This window comes from Giraffa tippelskirchi, chromosome 7 (assembly GCF_054371585.1).
Source record: "Giraffa tippelskirchi isolate mGirTip1 chromosome 7, T2T-mGirTip1v1.2.pri, whole genome shotgun sequence".
NCBI lineage: Eukaryota > Metazoa > Chordata > Mammalia > Artiodactyla > Giraffidae > Giraffa > Giraffa tippelskirchi.
Window position 1 is genome coordinate 98,687,590 of NC_137281.1, and position 18,723 is coordinate 98,706,312.

General features: G+C 55.4%; 1 protein-coding gene across 7 annotated transcripts in view; it reads left to right on the forward strand.

Annotated features, from left to right (window-relative positions):
- The first annotated feature begins 6,940 nt into the window (after positions 1 to 6,940).
- PAK6 (p21 (RAC1) activated kinase 6) overlaps positions 6,941 to 18,723 on the forward strand; it is a 37,614-nt gene continuing 25,831 nt past the window's right edge. Inside the window, exons 1-3 of one of the 7 annotated variants that reach the window (XM_081507179.1) lie at positions 6,941 to 7,668; positions 8,448 to 8,527; positions 18,307 to 18,424. The gene's annotated coding sequence lies outside the window, so the exon portion shown is untranslated. Of the gene's footprint in view, positions 7,669 to 8,444; positions 8,528 to 17,259; positions 17,821 to 17,981; positions 18,175 to 18,306; positions 18,425 to 18,723 lie in introns of those variants that run through there. The other 6 variants (XM_081507184.1, XM_081507178.1, XM_081507180.1 and 3 more) reach the window with 6 other exon arrangements.

Genomic DNA, 18,723 nt, shown 5'->3' on the forward strand with positions numbered 1-18,723 from the left:
GAACGCAAGAAGTCCTGTGAGTTTGATTCATGAACTGGAAAACCTGGGCTGCAACCCCAGGTCTGCTCCACACTGGCTGCTTGATCAGGGCAGGTCAATCTGCCATCTATAAACTAGTGCTAAGGGCTGTTATGAGAATTAACACAATATGGTTGCTAAACTTGAAAGTTCCATGGTTCCTGGCAAGCAGTGGATTCATCTCTGTCTGCCCAGGAGGCAGCCAGAGCCAGTGTAACCCATCATGGAATCTACAGCACAGTGGAGATACCTGACATTCCTATTCACTCAGGCCTCTAGCTGCAACCTGTTGACTCCTGTTCTACTCTTTGTTGGAACATGTTCATTTACCCCCTTCAGGACAGCAAATAATCTCTTGGAATGTGGCAAAAACGATTAGCCAATAAATATAAACTCTACTGGGGCTCCACTTTTAATGTCAGGCACCATGAAGGATATAAAGAAATATGAGGCATGCTCTCTCCCTTCAGAGAGTTTATAACTTAGTGGAACAGGATATTATAGGTTAAAGGCTAAGAGAATATAGAGGGGAATAAGTCAAAGGACATCTCAAGGTAAGGCATGACCAAGAGCTAAGGAGTTGAGCAGATGTGTTAGGACACTTTGAAGAAGTAAAGGCCAGCATGGGTTACGGTGTCCTGGGGGTCATCAGAGCATGGCAGGGATAGGAGCTTGTCTATATCAGGTAGTTTTCAGCTGCAAAAATCAGAAAATCTGAACTAGCATAAGGGGTAAGAATATCTGTTATCTCACATAACAGCCTGAAGCCCAGCAATTCACAGAAGACCCACGCTTCTCCCTATTTCTCCATTCTCGGCATGTTGGCTTTTGTCCTCAGGCTGGTCCCCTTCTGGAACCCAGTTGGCTCCCGCAGCAAGCCAAACAGCTTGGAGCAGCGCAAGGAAATTCTTCCCAAAAACTCTTCGGCAAACTTGCACTCCTGTCTGGATTGTCACATGCCTAGGGTCTAAACCAGTCCCTGGCAAAAAGAAGGGAATTACCAAGATTGGTTCAAACTAACTGAGATTACCCCCAGGGCTGGTGCCAGGGAGGAGCCCTTCCCTGAGCACACAGGAAGGGGAAGAGGATACATGCAAATAAGCTGGGCTTCTTCCAGCAGGTCCGAAGAGGGATGTGAGACAGATTTAGAGAGGCGACTGGTAGTGTCTTGCGCATGGGTGGTGTTGGGAAGGAAAAAAAGGCAGAATTTGGTAGGAAAACACCACCCTGGACTCTGAAACGTTGCCTGGGTTCAAACCCCTGCCCTGTCATTTAGCGACCTGAGCAAGAACTTCAGGAGGCCTTAGATTCATCACCTCTGAAATGAGATAGTTAATAGTTCCCACCTAGATTGTAAATTTCATGAGGACAGGGACTTGTCCACAAAGTTATCCCTGGCGCTGAGCACAGAGCTTAGCACCTAGCAAGTACTCAATAGCTATTTATTGAATGGACACATTAATTGGACTTTTGGGGGAATTTAATGAGTTAATGTGTGGTAAGGGCTTAGCACCGTGCATAGTCTCTAACGTGTGCTCAAGAAAATGAGTTTTTTGGCCAGTCATTGATGCAGTGGGAACCCTCCATGTATATGCTTCTGCTGCTATGCTTTCTCCTGTGCTGCCAGGCTTATCACTAGCTGTTGCTCGTTGAGCAGAAGCTCAGGTGTGTCTGGAAGGCTCTCCTCCTGGGGCAATGGGCCTGGGATGGCAAAGGCCTGTGCACTTGGGACTCTGCAGTTTGCAACTTTGCTCTAACCAGTTTCTGAGCCAGCCTCCATGTTACCATTAATGCCTCAGGGTTAATCCCCTAAAGCGTCCAGAGACCAGCCTTACTCACCTCTAAGGCTGCATGTGCCGGAGTGGAGAAGGGGTGCCCATGTCACCGACAGAAGGCTTTTCTTTTTAGCTGTGTCTCAGGTGATGTTTCCTCTAGTCCCTCCTTTTCCCTGCTCTGACAGAGGGGGTCCAGCCCCTCCCATCGAGACTGCTCCCAGGAAGTCTCATTTCTGGGAAATGCTACTGCTGGACCTGCTGGATCCGCTGCCAGCCACTGAACTGGGAACTGGGGGCTGACCCCCTCCTGAATTCTAAGTTAAAGTCTGTGTCCTTGTCACATAGCAATGAAAGTCAGCCAGAGGCAGCACTTAGCCCGGTCAGAGCAGGTTGTGGCCAGACCTCGACTGAGTGCCTCCCTTCAGCCGAAGGGTGCAGTGTTCCCTGGAAACAGTCACGCCAAAGCTTCCTGCCTTGGCACAGGCCGTTACAGCAGGAGCCGGGGCTTGCACGCCGATCCTGGCTTTGCCACCTCCTAGCTGATTCAGGGAAAGTTATTGAAACACTTTGAGCTGCAGACTCCTCGTCTGTATGAATTGGGATAATAATACCTCCCTCTTGGTGTTTTAAGGATTCAGTGGTCTAACAAACAGGGAGAGCCGAGCCTTCCTATCCTATCCTGGAACATGGTATATACTTGATTAACATGTTTTCTTCTGTGGCCACCTCCATCTCATGAAACCAGGAATTTTCACAAACTTGATTCTGGAAAAAATTCCATTCCCTATTCACTTACTTGAAAAATCCCGTTTCTCCTGAGAGGAAACCTCTTGGGAAGGTCAAGAGCAGGCGCCCTCGCCAGACTCGCTCTGAATCCTCCCTTGTGTCCCAGTAGCACTGTGACAGGCGGGGCCAGAAGGGAAGGCCATACAAAGTGATGTCCGCCTTCTGCTTTCCCAGGCCATCTGCTAACACTGCAGTCTGCTCTGGGTCTGTCTCCCGACTGGCCACGATCCTGTCACCCTTTCTTCTTGCTTTCCCCAGAAGCAGAAGTGCTGGGAGGGGCAGGGCGGTGGTAGAGGCATGTGTGCTCACTCAGTCGTGTCTGACTCTTTGCAACCCCACAGACTGTAACCAGGTTCTTAGCATGAGAGCTCTTACACCAGCTTCTCAGGGAATGATACCTATCTCCCTCAGTCTGCGCCGTGGCCCCTCAGCCTCCTCCTCACCTGCCCTGCCCATCGGTGTCCTGGCAGGTTCTGCAGCCCAAACTGGGCTTCTGGAAGACCTTGTCATCCCCTCTTTACTTCTAGTCAGAGGGCTGGTGCGGGACCTTCTGTCAAGGCCAGAAGGGCAGTGGCCAAGCAGCAAGGCTGTTGGCCAGCAGCTATAGTAATTCCTATTGGAGTCAGATTGAGTTTTTCCAATTTGCTTTTGTCAAAGAAGCATTCCTAGAGAAAGTCCCTAACAGCAGCCCAGCAGGCACTCCTACTCCAGGAGCACAGTGGAGAGTCCCACCAGTCACACTCGCAGCCCCCGGCCGGGCATTCCTCACACATCTTGCTCTACCACCAGGGCGTGCCCGTTACCCTGGGCTCCTCGCCCCATTCCACCCCCACAGGAGGGAAACGGGGCAGGGCGGGAGGAGAGGCACAGAAGGGACCCGAGCACCCTTATATGACAAGGCCTTTTAAGCTCCTTTCCACTCAGGACCCCCAGGACTTGGCTGGTCCTTCTCCCTTTTGCTACCAGCACCTCGGAGGGTTAGGTGGGGGCTCTGGAGGCATCAGCTAAGGGAACCCCACCTGCCCTGTGGGAAGCCATTTGGGAAAATCTCTTGAAGGTGGGGCCTCTACCTCTGACCTGGAGGTCCCGGGCTGACGGCCACCTCTGAGGTAACACCAGCCCTGGAATGGAGGCTACGGACCTCCAATGACTACACCTGCTCGTTAGTCCCAGCCCTTCCTTTCCGGAGCCTGCCCCGGCTTGGGACCACAGTGGGGGTGAAGGCAGGCAGATCTGTTCCTCCCTTCCTGGCCCTTTGGCAAGAGGTGCTGACGAGTGTAGGCAGGTGGAGACAGGCCCGCACAGCCGTCAGAAAGGCCTACGTGAAGCACCCTCTATACACACAGCACAAAGGAGGCGGGAAGTGTAGGAAAGAAGCTGAAGATCTAGAAAAAGCTGGCAGTAAAAGGGCATTTTTCCCACACGTTAGAACCCTAGACTTTGTTTCTGAAACTTGTTATTCTTAAGGAAAGCCTGGGAAGCATTCGTCTATGAAAATGTGAGGACTTCGCTATTACAGGGCCTTTCCAAACCAATCCCAGATGATTTGTTTAAAGCCATTCAGTGGGATATTTCAGTGTAAGCTTTCAATCCAGTGGAACCTGACTCACCAAAATGGTGCCGACCAGACAAGTTGCTTTTGAGGCTTTAAGACTATCACCATTTTCAACAGTAAAATGGAGAAAAGTGAAAGACTGTATTAATTAGTCGTAAGGACACCATCTAGGCCGATTCACACGCTGCCACTCCCTGGGAGCCAAGAGTAAAAGGCAGAAAAACCCACAGTGACAGCACCGCTGCTGCCTTGGACTAAACGACAGATACCTCACTCTTGGGGCTTCAGCAGAACGGGCCTGCGTGGGCAGCAAAGGGAGCATCACCGGCCTGTGAGGAGGAAGGCTGAGTTCCAGTCCTGACTCTGCCTCTAATTTCCTGTGTGGCTTTGCTGAGTCACTTCATCTCTGGGGGCTGCAGTTTCCTCACCTGCTGAAGGCGGGGCAGGGCTGATGATTTTAGAGTCCCCTGCAACTCCATGACTCACTGTGTTCCAAGTATATGGGGGGCCAGAACACAGAACCTCCTCACGCTTTTGTTCACTCAACCAAGTATGCATGAGCATCTACTGTGTGCCGGACACCATGCTGGGGTTCCTGCCCCCAAGAGCTCAGCCTGCTGGGTCGCAGAGGTGACCCACTGGGGTAACAAAGGGTGCAGGGCACCCAAGCAGTGGCCCAAGAATGCAGGCATCTGCCCGGCTGCCCCCTACAAGAGGCAGCCAAGCCTTTGAAGAGTTTCTTCCAATGGCTGTCAGATTTCCCCTATTCTACAACCTGTGAGGAAAGGGGTCTCAGTTGGCAGCAATTCTCACCAAATCAAGAATCCCTGTAAAGAAAAAAAAATCCATGCAACATTACGTAGAGGAATGAATGAGTTCTAGTCTGTGCAGGTGTCAGCTTCCAGAAGTCCCTGAAGACAAGACTAACAGAATCAACAATGTCTGATTATCACTCTCAGGAATTTGGAAGGATGAGCGAAAGTGGCCAAGACCCATGGTGACCCTTGACTAGTTTCTGACCTCCAGCACCCTTTCCTTTGGGGCTTCCCAGGTGGCTCAGTGGTAAAGAATCCACCTGTCAATGCAGGAGCCGCAGGAGACGTGGGTTCGATCCTTGGGTCAGGAAGACTCCCTGGAGGGGGAAATGGCAACCCACTCCAGTATTCTTGCCTGGAGAATCCCAGAGGAGCCTGGTGGGCTACAGTCCATGGGGTCGCAGAGAGTCGGACACGACTGAATAACTGAGCACTCATGCATGCACCCTTTCCTTTAGCACCTGCACCCTAATCTTCTTTCTCACCTCATGTGGGTAATGGGAACCCTTGACTAGGCTACCCTCTGCTCTACCAGACCAGAGGTGCACCAGGTGGAGCACGTGATGGGAGCACCTTCCATCCAGGTGGGGGAGGCGTGGAATCTGCAGAGTTAGGTCTGATGCCTAGAGACCTCTGTACTGCCTGGCTTCTGTCCCGGACTTGATTCTCCAGATTTCTTATCAGTGCTGGGAGCTAGTTACCCGATGGCTGTCAAAAAAAAAATCCCTTTTCTGCTCAAGATGACTAGTAATTAGAAACCCTAATTGAGTTTTTATGACTAAACAGGCCACGTGGTCCCATACTGCACAGCTCAATCAAAATGTCTATGTGTGCAGCCTGATACCTTCACACGGGAGGTGACTGGGGTCGTCATTTCAAAGATTAACCTGCCGCCATTTGGTGGGTGGATAAGAGTGAGCCCCAAACAGCACAGTCATGATGCGGAAAGCTGAGAACATTCATGTTTTCTGAGCTCTTAGGATGAGCAGTTCCTGTGCCAGGAGCTTCATTCACTTATTTCCCACAACCCTGTAGGCAGGTGAAATCATCCCCATTTTACGGATGAGGATATCAAGGCCCAGGGGGTTATATAACATGCCAAAAGTCACTCAGCTGATGAACGGTAAAGCTGGGATGTGAACTCGGGACAGAAAGCTCAGAACCTGGGCTTTTAACCAAACATTGTTTCTTTATGGAAGAAAATTCATGAAGGAGTTTTCAAAAATAACATGAGCAGCCTAGTGCCACCTTTGATATAAGGGGTGGGGGTGGGGAAGCATCAAGGGGAATCGTGGGTTTCCATCTGGCCGTCAGCAGCAGTAGGCACTGGGGTGGGAACTGGCTGGTGAAGGTGGTGCCCACGTTGGCAGCTGTGACTTGGGCTCTGGAGTGAGCATTTCTAAGTTGATGGTCAAAACCATGGATAGGATGGTTTTCCAACAGGACCATGGGCGAGTTTGGGAGAAAGGAGCAGGGGGCCAAGACTGGGCTTGGGCACTGGGAGAAGATAAAGAACCAGTGAGGAGATGGGTGGGTTCGGGGACCTGGAGGGCATTGTGCAAGGTTGAGCTCTCCCTGGCGCCAGGGGAGCTCAAGCACCCACCTGCAAAGGCCGATATTTCAGATCAGGGGCTGGGAAACAAAGGGTCCTTGCCAAGCCCTGAAGCTGACGCCCATGCTGCCCAGCACCCTCTATGTGCCGCTTTCTCACTCTTCACAGCAAAACCAACCGAGACCCCAAAAGGGGGGCTCAGCCAGCTGTGACCCGGCAGCTAGGTCTTGCAGCCCTGGGGGTGGGGAGCCTGGGAGGTCTGGGGCTGCGGAGGGGAGGCTCGCTCTGAGAGCACAGGCAGCCCTTCCCCCCGCCTCCCCCTCAGTAAAGGAAGGCAGGAAAAAACGTGTTTTTATAAATAGCTCCAGCCCCAGCTGATTTGTAAATTCAGTGGGTTTTTTGTGTCAATGACATCACCCTCCTCCCCATGGCAACCCCCGACGATATCAAAATTGCCAAGCAACGTTGGAGCAGCTCGGCACCCCAAACGAGCAGGTCGCTGCCTGAGGATTTAATGGAGAAATCCCAAAGTGAGCCGGGGTGCTCGGTGGAGGAGGGACAGGCGCCCGGGGAGGAAGCCGGAGCCCGCCTGCCAGGAGCCCTGGGCCAGCTGGGGCTCCGTGGCCGCACTCCCTTTGACAGCCTGCTGCTGCCGGCTGCAGGGGGCAGGGCATCGCTCCCAGCCTGAGGTGCTGGGAGCCAGGAGCAGCCATCCAGGTGACTAAGGCAGCCCACGGGCACTGAGTCACCCACTGGCCTGGAGATTTCTTCCTTCCCTTTTGCATCTGATTATTTTGGGAGCTGGAAACTTGGAACTGCACCTGGGTCCCGCCCCTTCCAGCTCTCCCCTCCCTACCTGGGGCTCCACGGAAGATGGGACCTACCACAAGCCTGCCGCCACCCCCTAAGGATATGGAAGATGCTGTGGGGGCCCGAGGTGCCCCGGGAGAGACGTCAGTCGGCAAAGTGCAATAGCAGATAAGGTGATGAGGCGGCCTGTCCTCTGGAGGTGTTGGGAGAGAAGGGGAGTCTGGTCCAGCCGACCAGAGTCCTCCCGCCCGGCTTTGAACACACCTCCTACGAGATATTTCTGTAAATGAGCGGCTCCTAGGGTCAGAGTAGCACTTGGAGATCAAGGCTGGATTGGCTTAGGCTGGCCTGGGGAAGGTAGGTGGCTCTGCTGGGTGTGGCCCCATGTGTGTGTGTGTGTGTGTGTGTGTATGTGAGAGAGAGAGAGAGAGAGAGAGAGAGAGAGAGAGAGAGAGAGGAGCAAGGTGTGAGAGCAGACCATAGCGGAACCAGTGAGAGTTGGGGGTGGGGGATCCGGCATCCATTCACCCTGCTGGGCCCGCCCAAGACGGGTGCTGTTGAAAAGGATGCCAGGCACCTGGCCTGAGCAGGTGAGGCGCAGTTCCAGCTCAGACGGGCCCAGGACCCACTGAGTCCATGGGACAGAGACACACAGGGTGCCAGGGTAGGGAGTGGTCCAAGGTTAGAAACCAACCCCTCAGGGTGCTGGACAGCACTTGGGCTGCCCCTCTTCTGGCAGCCCTGGGCACCCAGCTTCCTACAGGAATTCAGTCCCTCTCCAGCAGTGCCAGTCAGCACCCACGTGTGTCTCCCACCGACCTCGTTTGGGGACATCCCTGGGGAAGATGTTGCCCAAGGCTCCGGTCCCCCAAACTCAGGACCCAGAGGGCCAGCCCCTCGGGCCCTCGACACCACGCAGCACACTCTGGTGTGTGTCAGGCCAAGGGGCATGGGCCCCCCCACCTCCCCCACACAGCTGGCAGCCTCACAGGCATACCGGTGAGTAAGCCGCCGGGAGGGAGGAGGCTGTGTGCCCACAGAGGCAGGACGACACCAACCAGGAGCCTTCGGGAGAAGCAGCTGAGTGAGAAAAGCACTGAGGTTTTCTTTTTCTTTTCCTTTTTTTTTGCCTGAAGGGAGTGCCGCTTCCCGAGCTAGAGACAAGCGGCGGCCTGCAGTGGGGAGCTCGGGGCCCAGCTGCCCAAGGACAGCTCAGGTGAGGTCCCTGCGGGTCGGGCCCCCCCGGGCAGGGTGGGGGTGCCGAGGTGTTTGGGTTGCCCACCATCTGGACAGCAGCGGCAGCTGTGGGTTTCTGGGCTCAGGAGCCCCACGCCCACACCCCACCCCATGTGCCCCCCTTCCAAGATGGATTAGGAAGCAACCCTGTCCAAGCTGGCCTCTGGCTCCCCAGCCAGAGAGAGAAATGCTTGTTTCCGCTACTCCTGCCTTCACCTCCCCTTCCTGCTGGGCGGCACACTGCCACCAGGACGCCCCTCCGGGAGGCCCCACCACCTCTGGGACACTCCCCTCATGTGTTCATCCCGCAAATATTTATGGAGCATCCACTGGGGCCTGGGATCCAAGTCACACCCTCATGCTGAGCTTGACTTGGCACAGATTCTGACTCTGAAACTCAGCATCAGCCCAGTTCAGGGGGCTACTGGGTTGAGAGCAGGCCCCAGGCGCCCTGCAGAGTTAATGACCTAGTCAGCTTCAGGGACACCATGCCCATTGAGCTCCAGTTTATAAAGCGCTAGGACTCCCCCCTGCCCCCCCGCCCCCTCCCCCCCAGCAAGAAGCAAGGCTCATATGGTGTAGTTTGCTTTCTCCCTGATATCACACACCAAGGTCGGAGGGTCCTGCTTGGGGTCTCTCCTTAAGTGATTTTGGTGGGAACCAGGTTTCTGAAGTAGAGGATGAGCTCTGGACTGCATGGTCCCCAGGCCTGGTGGGCCTGGGACTCAGCCTCACAGAAGCTCACCTAGCCAAGAGTAAGGCCTTTGGGCTAAGCAAGGGGTCCCTTTTGCAGCTCAGGAGTGACAAACCTGGGAGCCCTGGTGACCAGGGTGCCTTGTGAAGAGGAGTTGGCTCCAGGAGCAGGCCTGGGAGCCCCTAATTTGGGTGGAAAGCTCTGTGCACATTGCAGTGGCTACAAGGGAGGAAGATGGGGGCTGCAGGGACCTTTCAGTCCCCCAAGGACAAACATTCTTGGTGAGCTGAGCAATCTGGAACATGCCAGGCACAGGGAGAGGTGCAGGCAGTTCAGGGGCCTCCAACCAGGGCAAACCCACTCTGCACATAATCCCTCAAAATGACCAGGAATGCGTCCGATCCTGGAGGAGCTCAAGGGACCAGAGTCAGGATGAACACAAGTGTCTCCCGCTCATTTAATCCCCATACCTGGCTCCAGGGCAAGGAAAAAGGGAATCTTTACTAGCTGTGGCATTACCAGCTGAGGGGTATTCCTACTGCCTGGGAAAAGGCCACTCCACGCCTGGCAGTGCCCCATGTATGCAGAGCTGAGCAGCAGCTGGTGTCTGGCTGGGGGCAGAGTGGCAGCAGCTGGGGAGCACCAGACAAACAGCAAGCCAGCAGGGTGGTAGCTGGCTGGGCCGGGTGGGAGGGCCGGACAGGGAGAAGGCAGAGCCCCTGAGAGACTGCACTGCTCACCCAAATGGCCCCAGAGGCCCTCTGTGCACTCTGTCCTGGGTTTAGAAGGCCAGAGGGACTTGGGGGAAGCTGATCTGTGGCCAGAAGCAGAGTCCTTCCTGCTGGATGCTCCCCCACACCTGAATGGGAAGGAGACTCAGGCAGTAGGAAGCGTGCTAGCAAACCTCATAACGGGCCCTCTGCAGCCTGTCCCTAAAAGAAATACTAGCCAACAGGTTGGACTAGATCATGGAAAATGGAAGCTTCGGAAGCTGGAAGAGCTCTGACTTCCTCAAGGTGGGCTGGCCCTGCTGTCTGGGATTAACAGGCCCACTGGTCCTGGAAGCTGCCCTTTCCAGGCTCAGTCCAAGGGCCCACAGGGGGCTAAGGTGAGAGGTGTGAGGGGTGGGATAGAGGAGGGGACTTGTCTTTTCTGGGCGAGGGGTGGGCTGTAGGCGGCTCTGGGTGATGGCCACTGGCATCTTGTGCTGGCTCACTGGCTCGCAGGCAGTGAGGAGCAGTGGCCTGACTGCGGGGAGCCAAACTCTGGTGGCGGGATGGGGTGAGGGACGGGAGTGCTGAAGAGTGAGCAGGGAAAAACCCTTGCCCTGAGGAGCTTACAGCCCTTCAACAGACAGGGGAAAGGAAAGCTGAACATGATAGATTTTCATACCCTGAGGGTAGTTAGCACAGGCAGGGGGGGCAGGGGGACAGGTTCCCTTACAACTGCATGGCACCATACCCACCCCAACAAAGGAACTCACGCTGGCCAGCATCTTCTATAAAACCTCATTACGACTCACCAGGCAGGGCAGAGACTTCAGAGAGGGACAATGATGGCTTTTTGTACACCCATGGGTTCTCTGTGGTGACCTTTTGCCCTTGAAGTGCTTGGTCAGCGATGCTGACACCTTTCTGCTTGGCTCTGGTTTTCCCAAGTTCACCAAGACTCAGGGGGCCTTGGGCCTCTGGCTAATGGGGGGGGGAGGCGGGGAGGCAGGGCTGTGTTCTCCTGCACACTCAGGCTGCCCAGGACTGGGAACGGGGAGGGGCTCCGCGTGCTCAGAGAAGCCCGCCCAGGAAGCTCAGGTCTGCTGGTTCCCAATTTTGGTCTCTGAATCCCATGTAGCAGGAACCCAGCCCGCTCACCCACTGAAGGGCAAATAGCAAGGAACCAGTCACCTTGCTCAAGGCCCCCACTGCCTGCCCGCCACCCCGCCCCTGAGTGCTGCTGTGGTGGCAGGGTTAAAACCTTAAAACTGGAAGGACTAGTTCTCTGGTTCAGTCCTGGCCTGGCGCCTCCAACCTCCATTTTCTTTCAGCTTCAAATGAGGTTCCCTAGGGAGTTGTGCAAGAAGGCACAGAGGGTGCAGGGAGACAGGGACCAGCTGTGCATGCAGAGCACAATCCCAGGTCAGTGGGGAGGAGCGCAGAGGAGGGAAGGGCTGCCCCAGACAGGAGCTGGCCCCCCTAGATGGATCGCTGCAGAGTATCAAGCCAAAGGGAAGCCCCAGGACTGTGTAACACAGCCCTCATCATTTCACAGAGTGAAACAGAACCCAGAGAAGGAAAGCGGGGTCCTGAGATCACAGAACTGACTGGCGGCAGAGTCAGTTTCGGGCCTGGGGGTCCTCGCCTTTCCATCAGGAGCATCGGTAAAGGTGCCCCCAAGCAGGGCCAGATGAGAGCTGCCAGGTAACACGATGGTTGGGAGAGGCAGTTGGCCTGACACAGTATGAGGCCGGACAGGTTCCCTTGCTCCTCTGCGCTTCCTGCCCTAACAGGGCTGGGCTCTGCCCTTCCCCAGCCCCTACTTCTCACTTGACCTGGAGCCCCAGCTCAGCCCGTGCTCTTTCTCCAGCTCCCCACAAGGAGACAGGCTTGACCCACTCCTGGGACCACGCCACTCTCTGATAAACAGATCCAGCTAATTTGTAAATAGACAGACTCAACTCTACTTGTCCCAGGAAGCGTTTTCTATTTTAAACATAAGCCTGTTAATGTCTGAAGCCAAAGGACGGGGTAATGGTGATAGCATCTAGGAAGGAAAGAGATTCTGGAGCTGATTCTGACCCGGAGGCAAACAGGAGATCCCCTGCCTCAGGTGGTCTTTTCCCTGCTCATATGCCATGACCCCGGGCAGGAATTTAAGTATCCACCATCAAAGGTCAGATTCCAGGAGCAGGTGGGCTGTCATCTGTCACTCGTCTCCCTGACACTAGGCCCAAGCTGGCTTTTATATCCCACGATAGTGGGTTTTTCTGGGAGATGGTATGTCAGGGATCAGGAAAGGTGGAGGTCTCAGACCCTGAGGAGGGATGGAGCCAGACCCAGGGACATGAATGCAAGGCCAGAAGTTAACAAGCATGCAGGCCTCCTATAGAGGAGAGGTTGGTCAGACAGGACGCGGAGCTGCCTCTCAGCAAGAACCGCTGGGAGGAGAGGCTGGTAGGGCAGTGCACACCAGGTCCCTTCATGTCAGTGTTCACATAAAGGTCCCATAGGCCCACCCAGGACAGTTGAGGTGTGGTCCGGAGACTAAAGAATGAAACACCCTGAGAACAGGTGATGGTAGCTGCCTGCCCACATCCCACCCTAGCACCCTCTAAGCATAGCCCACCCAGCCCAGCCAAGTGGCAAGTCATGTCTTCTCACACTGACCCAAGGCGGATGCAGAAGGTGGAGTGCCACAAGCTTTATAGCAAGATGGTTAATGCTCCCAGGAGACCACATGGCCAGAGCCTGTGAACTTCGTGCATTTAGAGCTAAGGTGTCCCCCAGAGGGTTGTAGATGTGGCTTAGGCAGCCAACATCATGCTTCCTCACTCTTTCCTTCCCTGGGTTCTGGCCGGAGTTCATACCTACCCTGGGCACAAGCCTTCTGCTGCTCCAACTCACTTGTCCTTCCTAAAAGTCAGACCCTGGGCTCCAGAACACGGGTGCCCATCAGAACCCTGCCCCGACCTTAGACTGGGGGCAGCTGCTGGAGGTTCCTAGGAGAGAGGAAAAGACAATGAAGGGTTTCCATTCAGGAAGCTTCCAGCTGTTAGTTCTGCCAGCAAAAATGCCAGCTAGAGAGCTAAACTGCCAACAACAGACATTTGGATGGAACTTTGGAGCCCATTAAGAGCAGGGGCTGCAAAGTGATCATAGTGAGAAGATATTAAAGGAATTCATCATGTCTCTAAAATGAGTGTCCTTAGCACAGAGGTGGCTCTTTCTGGTGCCACCCTCCCCAGCATAGCTCATGCCCCCATGTACCTAGGAAGGGTGTCACAGTCTGCCCTTCCCATGCTCCAGCCCCTTGAGGTGAGTGGACAGTGGCCCCTGCATCTGGGTGGTTCGTCCAGGTCATCAGGTACCTTTGGGACTCTCAGGCAAGCTCAGCCTCAGTGTCAACTTGCATTTAGAGAAGACGGGCCTATGTATTCTAGTTGGCAAAGGAAGCCCAGTACAGAGGCATGCTTGAGAAAAAGGCAAGGTGTGGTCATTTCCCTCATCTGAGGTTCAGGGTGACAGTGACCAGGCAGGGGAGTCCTATGGACTTTCCCTAAACCTAACTGGGCCCAGGTGGTGCTGCCAGCGGGGGCTGGGGTTCTCACTCTGGGATTTGGAGTGATTTAGTATCGAGGTCTCCTGGAAGAACCCTGGGATTCTGCCCTGGTGGCGCACCAAGCTGGGCTCCATTGCTCCCAGTGGCAGCTTGTGCATACATGATGAGCGGGAGGGGTGTTTCCTCCTTGGACCCTTCAGCAGCTGTGAGGGCCAAGAGCCAAGAACTCTCACCCTGTTTGGGGGTGCTGGTCCTTTGGGGCCCCTGTACCCCAGTGCTCTAGACCTCATCATTCCACCATCTTCCCAAGGAAGAAGGGCACATGTATGCATGCTCAGTTGCTCAGCTATGTCGGACTCTTTGCTCCCCTATGGACTGTAGGCCTCCAGACTTCTCCATCCGTGGCATTTTCCAGGCAAGAATACTGGAGTGGGTGGCCATTTCCTACTTCAGGGGATCTTCCCGACCCAGGGATCGAACCCATGTCTCCTGCGTCTCCTGCATTGCAGGCATATTCTTTACCCACTGAGCCATCAGGGAACCCCCCTAAGCAGGGCACTCGCTCCCCCATTATACACATCAAGAAACTAATGCTGAGACAAGCTGGAAGTCTAGAAAGGCAGAAGGGCTCCGATCCTGTAGGAACTCATGGTCTCTGTGGCTAGATATGACCTCCCTTCTGCCTGGAGACCCCAGGGGTTTGGCAACCTCAGCTTTCTCAATTCATTCTCCCAGACCCTCAGAGGTTGCCTCCCAGGCCCATCAGGAGAGAGATGGATAGTTCTATCAGGGTGAGGGGCACAGATCCAGGCCACCCCAAGAGCAGGAAGGGACAGGCGTGGGCAGCCTGCAAGAGAAGGGGAGGAAGGGATCTTCTCCAAAGAATGCCTCCTCTCCTCAGACTAGGGGCTCAGGGTGAATGGGCCACTACTCATCCTAGAGCCCAGCCCCAAGGGGTTTCTCCAACCAGGAAGCAAGCAGGTGAAAGGCCCCACCTCCCCATGTGGCCTGAGGGTACCTGGCACATTCTGGGTCTGTGAAGGACAGACAGCTTGATGCAGGGATTTCAGGCAGGGTGCTGGCTCATGACTCAGTGAGAGATGGCAGAAACTGAGGCCCTCTCTGCCCCTCGTACCCAGGGCCATGTGGGGTTCCTCATCCCCTCACCAGAAATGGAGGAGGGATTAGCCCCCCCCCTCTCTGTGTCACATGACTTACCCTTCCTGGGTGGCAGTCAGGGCTGGCATCAAGAGGCAAATTACCAGTGCCTCCCCCACCAACTGCTGCCATAGACCTGACCCTGCAGGGTCAATCATATCTGACAGTCCCTGCAACCAGGGAACTCTGAGCAGTACCGAGTTACAAGAATGGACCCGGGGACAGATACTCTTGGGTTGAAATTCCGGCTCCACCACTCAGTAACTACAAGACCCTGAGCCGGCTGCTTAACCAGTCTGGGCCTCATCTGTTCCCTCATCCGTAAAATGAGAATAACAACAGTATAGTCCTTCTGTCTCAGGGTTGTTGTGAAGACTTGAATGATGATATGTGTAAATAGCTTAGCATGGGGCCTGGCCCATCGGAAGCATTCAATAATCGGTAGGCATTATTATTACTATTATTAGAGAAGGGCAGTCATCCAGAGAAAGGACCCTGAGGAAGCTTTTCGAGTCACAGAGCAGAAAGGTGCTGGGAAAGGATAATGTGTTTGTGTTTCCAAACCACAAGTTGATCTGTATCTCTCCTCCTTGGCCCTAACCGGGGCTCTCAGCTCAGATGTTACAACAGGCCCTGACAGCCACAGGCTGAGAGCCAGGGAGTGCCTGCCCTGCCCACGTGCCCTCCCTGACACCCTCTCAGACCAGGCTGGTTGACCAGTGCCCCAGAGCTGGTAGGGCTCTGAGAGCCACAGCCCATGGTGAAATGCCAGCTTTCAGTGCCCCAGTCCAGCACTCCTGCCCAGTTTGTGGAATGGCAGTGCATGGACAACTCCCTCAACCAGAAGGCCTATGCCAGCTGCCAAGGCTCTTCAAAGGAGGGTGTGCCTGGTCCCTCTCCCTGTGCTTGGGGTAGCAACCTGGGAATAGGCCAGAAGGAGGCTTGTAGATGTCGGAGAAGAAGCTGTCCCTAGACTGTCCCCACCACTTCTGGCACTGTTGTTCCACCTCCTCCTTCTGGGCAGAGCTGAGCTGGGAGTGAATGAGAGGAAGATGGGGAAGGGGGGAGAGTCACACACAGAAGTTACTCACTCAGGATCCATTCTGCACCTCCCAGCCATCCGGATATGCAGAGGGTCATCCAACCCACCGCAGCCGACTCATCTGTACCCTGCCTGGAAGTGCAGAAATGTGGAACTGTGATGGGCCCAAGAGGCCCCCTGGTCTAGTCTGATATTCACTATGGGAACCTTTACTCTAGCACATCTGACAGATGGTTATCTGCTTCCTGAATACCTGCAGAGATGGGGCATTCATTACTTCCTTAGTCAATCTTACTTAGGTAGGAGTCCTGTCTCTCTTAATGCCCCAAACCCCACTGCAGCTCTCAAAGATGAGAGGCCCCCCCAAGTTTCCCTAGACTTTCTCCCTATAGGGTAAGGATGGGACTTGGCTTGTAGCCTTTCTGGGATACCCAAGCCTGGATCCAACCAAATTAAATATCAGTTCATTTCTGATAATACTATAATGTTCACACTTTAGTGTAGCTTAAAAGTTCAAAAGTCCTGCTTGGAACTGTGGTTTTGGTATACAAGGTATTTGTATTAAAAGAAAATAATTCATGTGTGTCAATTAAAAAAATAATTTAGGGTGTTGATTCTAGGTTCAATGGTGTAATGCATTTCATTCTAGCTTTGGTTCCTGCTTCATTTCAAATCCTCAACAACCAGTTTCCCCTCTCCCTCCCCCTCCCACCCAGCACAACCGGCTTCCCATAGCCAGCCTCTCCACCTGGCACCACCATGCCTTCCCCAGGGAGGCTGAGGACATCCGGGGGCTTTGTGATGCATCCAGACAGGGTGCAGGCCTGTTTGGGGTGATAAATTTCCACTGGCCATCTTAGCTCTGTTTGGTAGGAGCCTACAGTAAACTGTGCATAAGCAACTGAGCCTAAAATGCAAATTCTTTATACATAAATTGCACAAACATCTAAAGAATCAGTGAGCAAAAATGTACATGGCAACAGTGACCTCAGTGATAAAGTTTGAGGTGCTCAAAGTGATGAAAATCCCTACATTGTCCCCAGTGCCTGCCACTGATTTGGGGGCAGCCATCTGGGATCCAGATATACTGAATTTCTAAGCTAGAATCCCCTGGATACTCAGTTGGACACAGCCCTGTCTCTGGACCCAAGGACAGCAGGAGTCTTCTCACTTCCTTGTTTGGGGAAGAGACAGATGGCCCATGCCCCTCTCCCACACATATAAACACAGGACAAACCATCCTCCAATCCAGAGGCAGGGCAAAGGGCAGCCCAGAGTGAGCCACTTGGGACAGCCAACCTAACCCTCAGCCAGGGCACTGCTGGGGACAGCTAGGAGATACTGGCTCTAGAACCATATCTTCTCCTCTGTTTGGCGGTGTGGGGGTGGGGGTGGAGGTGGGGGTCCAGGGCTCCCTGAAGCTTTCTTTCCCCAGAGGCCCCCTACAATCCTGAGACCAGAGGGTTCTCAAAACTGAGCAAGATCTGACAAAGGCATTGGGATCTCTTTAATTCCCGCTTTCCTGCCTACACAAGGGGGCTACCCCAAGGCAGTCGTGGGACCTTGTCGCGATGGGAGATGGGACCGGACAGGCCAAAGTGGCAGGTTTCAGGGCTCCAGATGAGCTCTCCAGGGTGTGCGGGTGGGCACACGCCGCCAGGGCGTGCGTCGTCAATGCAAATTAGGGAGTTAATATCAGAGAGGCGCTAGGCGGACAGTCCAGGTCGGGCCTCTACGCGGCAGCCCAGGGTCCGAGGGGCCGACGTGTAGGTCACGGCAGGCAGCGGCCGGGACCAGCACCGGAAGGCAAAGGGCTGGCCGCCGCTGGAGCCGAGCGGCCAGAGAAAACGGTTGAGCAGAAGGGCGCTCCTCGGGAGAAGAAGCCCCTGGCCGCGGCCCCTGCGCGCCTTGGCGACTTTTCCCGGGCTCTGCGTTCGCCGCGTCCTACCTGAGGCCACACCCCGAAATCAAACTCGGGGCAGGTGAAGCCGGCGCGGCACAAATATGTAAGCGCGGCCTCTCCTCGTCGTTCCCGGCGCCTCCCGGCGGAGGGTGGGCCGGGCTGCCGCGGCCTCTCGGAGAGCTCCGGGGGCTTCCCGCTCGGCAGGTGGGTGTCCTGACCGCCGAGGGGCTATGAGCCCCGCCGGGGCGGGGACCGGCCTCCCTGCGCGCGCGGCTCCAGGTCCCCGGGTTTTCCTTCCCCGAAGTGCGGGGCTGCCGGCGCGGGCAGAGGGGACTCGGCTGCGCCGGGAGCGGACCTCCCTCCGCGTGTGCGCCCGGCGCTCGCGCCCAGGCTGGCGGGGCCAGGCTTCGTCCAGAGAGCGCCCCGCTCGGACGGGCGAGGCGGGGCCGGCGGCCGCGCTGGGTCGGAGCAAGGCGGGCAGCGGGAGTGCTGAGCCCACCGCCCCCTGTCCCCGGGGGCCCCGCGGGGAGCCCGCCGCCTCCTCTCCCACCTGAGAAGGTGGCTCAGTCGGAGGCCGGGCGGAGGGGGATGGGGGGAGGTTCCGAAGCCTCTGGATTCGGGCCAGTCGCAAAATCCGCGGGGATACTTACTACCTTGGTCACAATGAATTTCTGATCTGTTTCCACCCAGGCCTCGGAGGACTGGCCCTGGAAGGTGCCAGGCCTTCCCTTTCCTCGGTGCCTGAGAGCTCTGCCCTCTAAAGAGTGAGGAGTCGGGAGAAAGAAAAGGCCGGGAAGGCGGCCCAGAGGTGAGTGAGCCCCGGGAGGGTGTCCAGGGGACTTCTCGGGACCTGCGTGAGGCACAGGCTGGGACAGTGGGCCGGCAGGTGGCCCTCTTGTGCTGGCCCGTTTTCGGTACTGTTAGGCAGTGGTCCCTCCCAGTCCTTAGTGGGCATGCATTGTTACTGCAACCGCCCGCACCCACAGCAGGCGCAGGGCTTCAAATGGCCCGCCCTTGTTCCTGGCCCAGGTCTGATGCCTGTCTGGGGTGAGGCAATGTCACCAAGGCCAGTGCACTGAATTCTTGTTTGGGAAAGAGTTTCCCAAA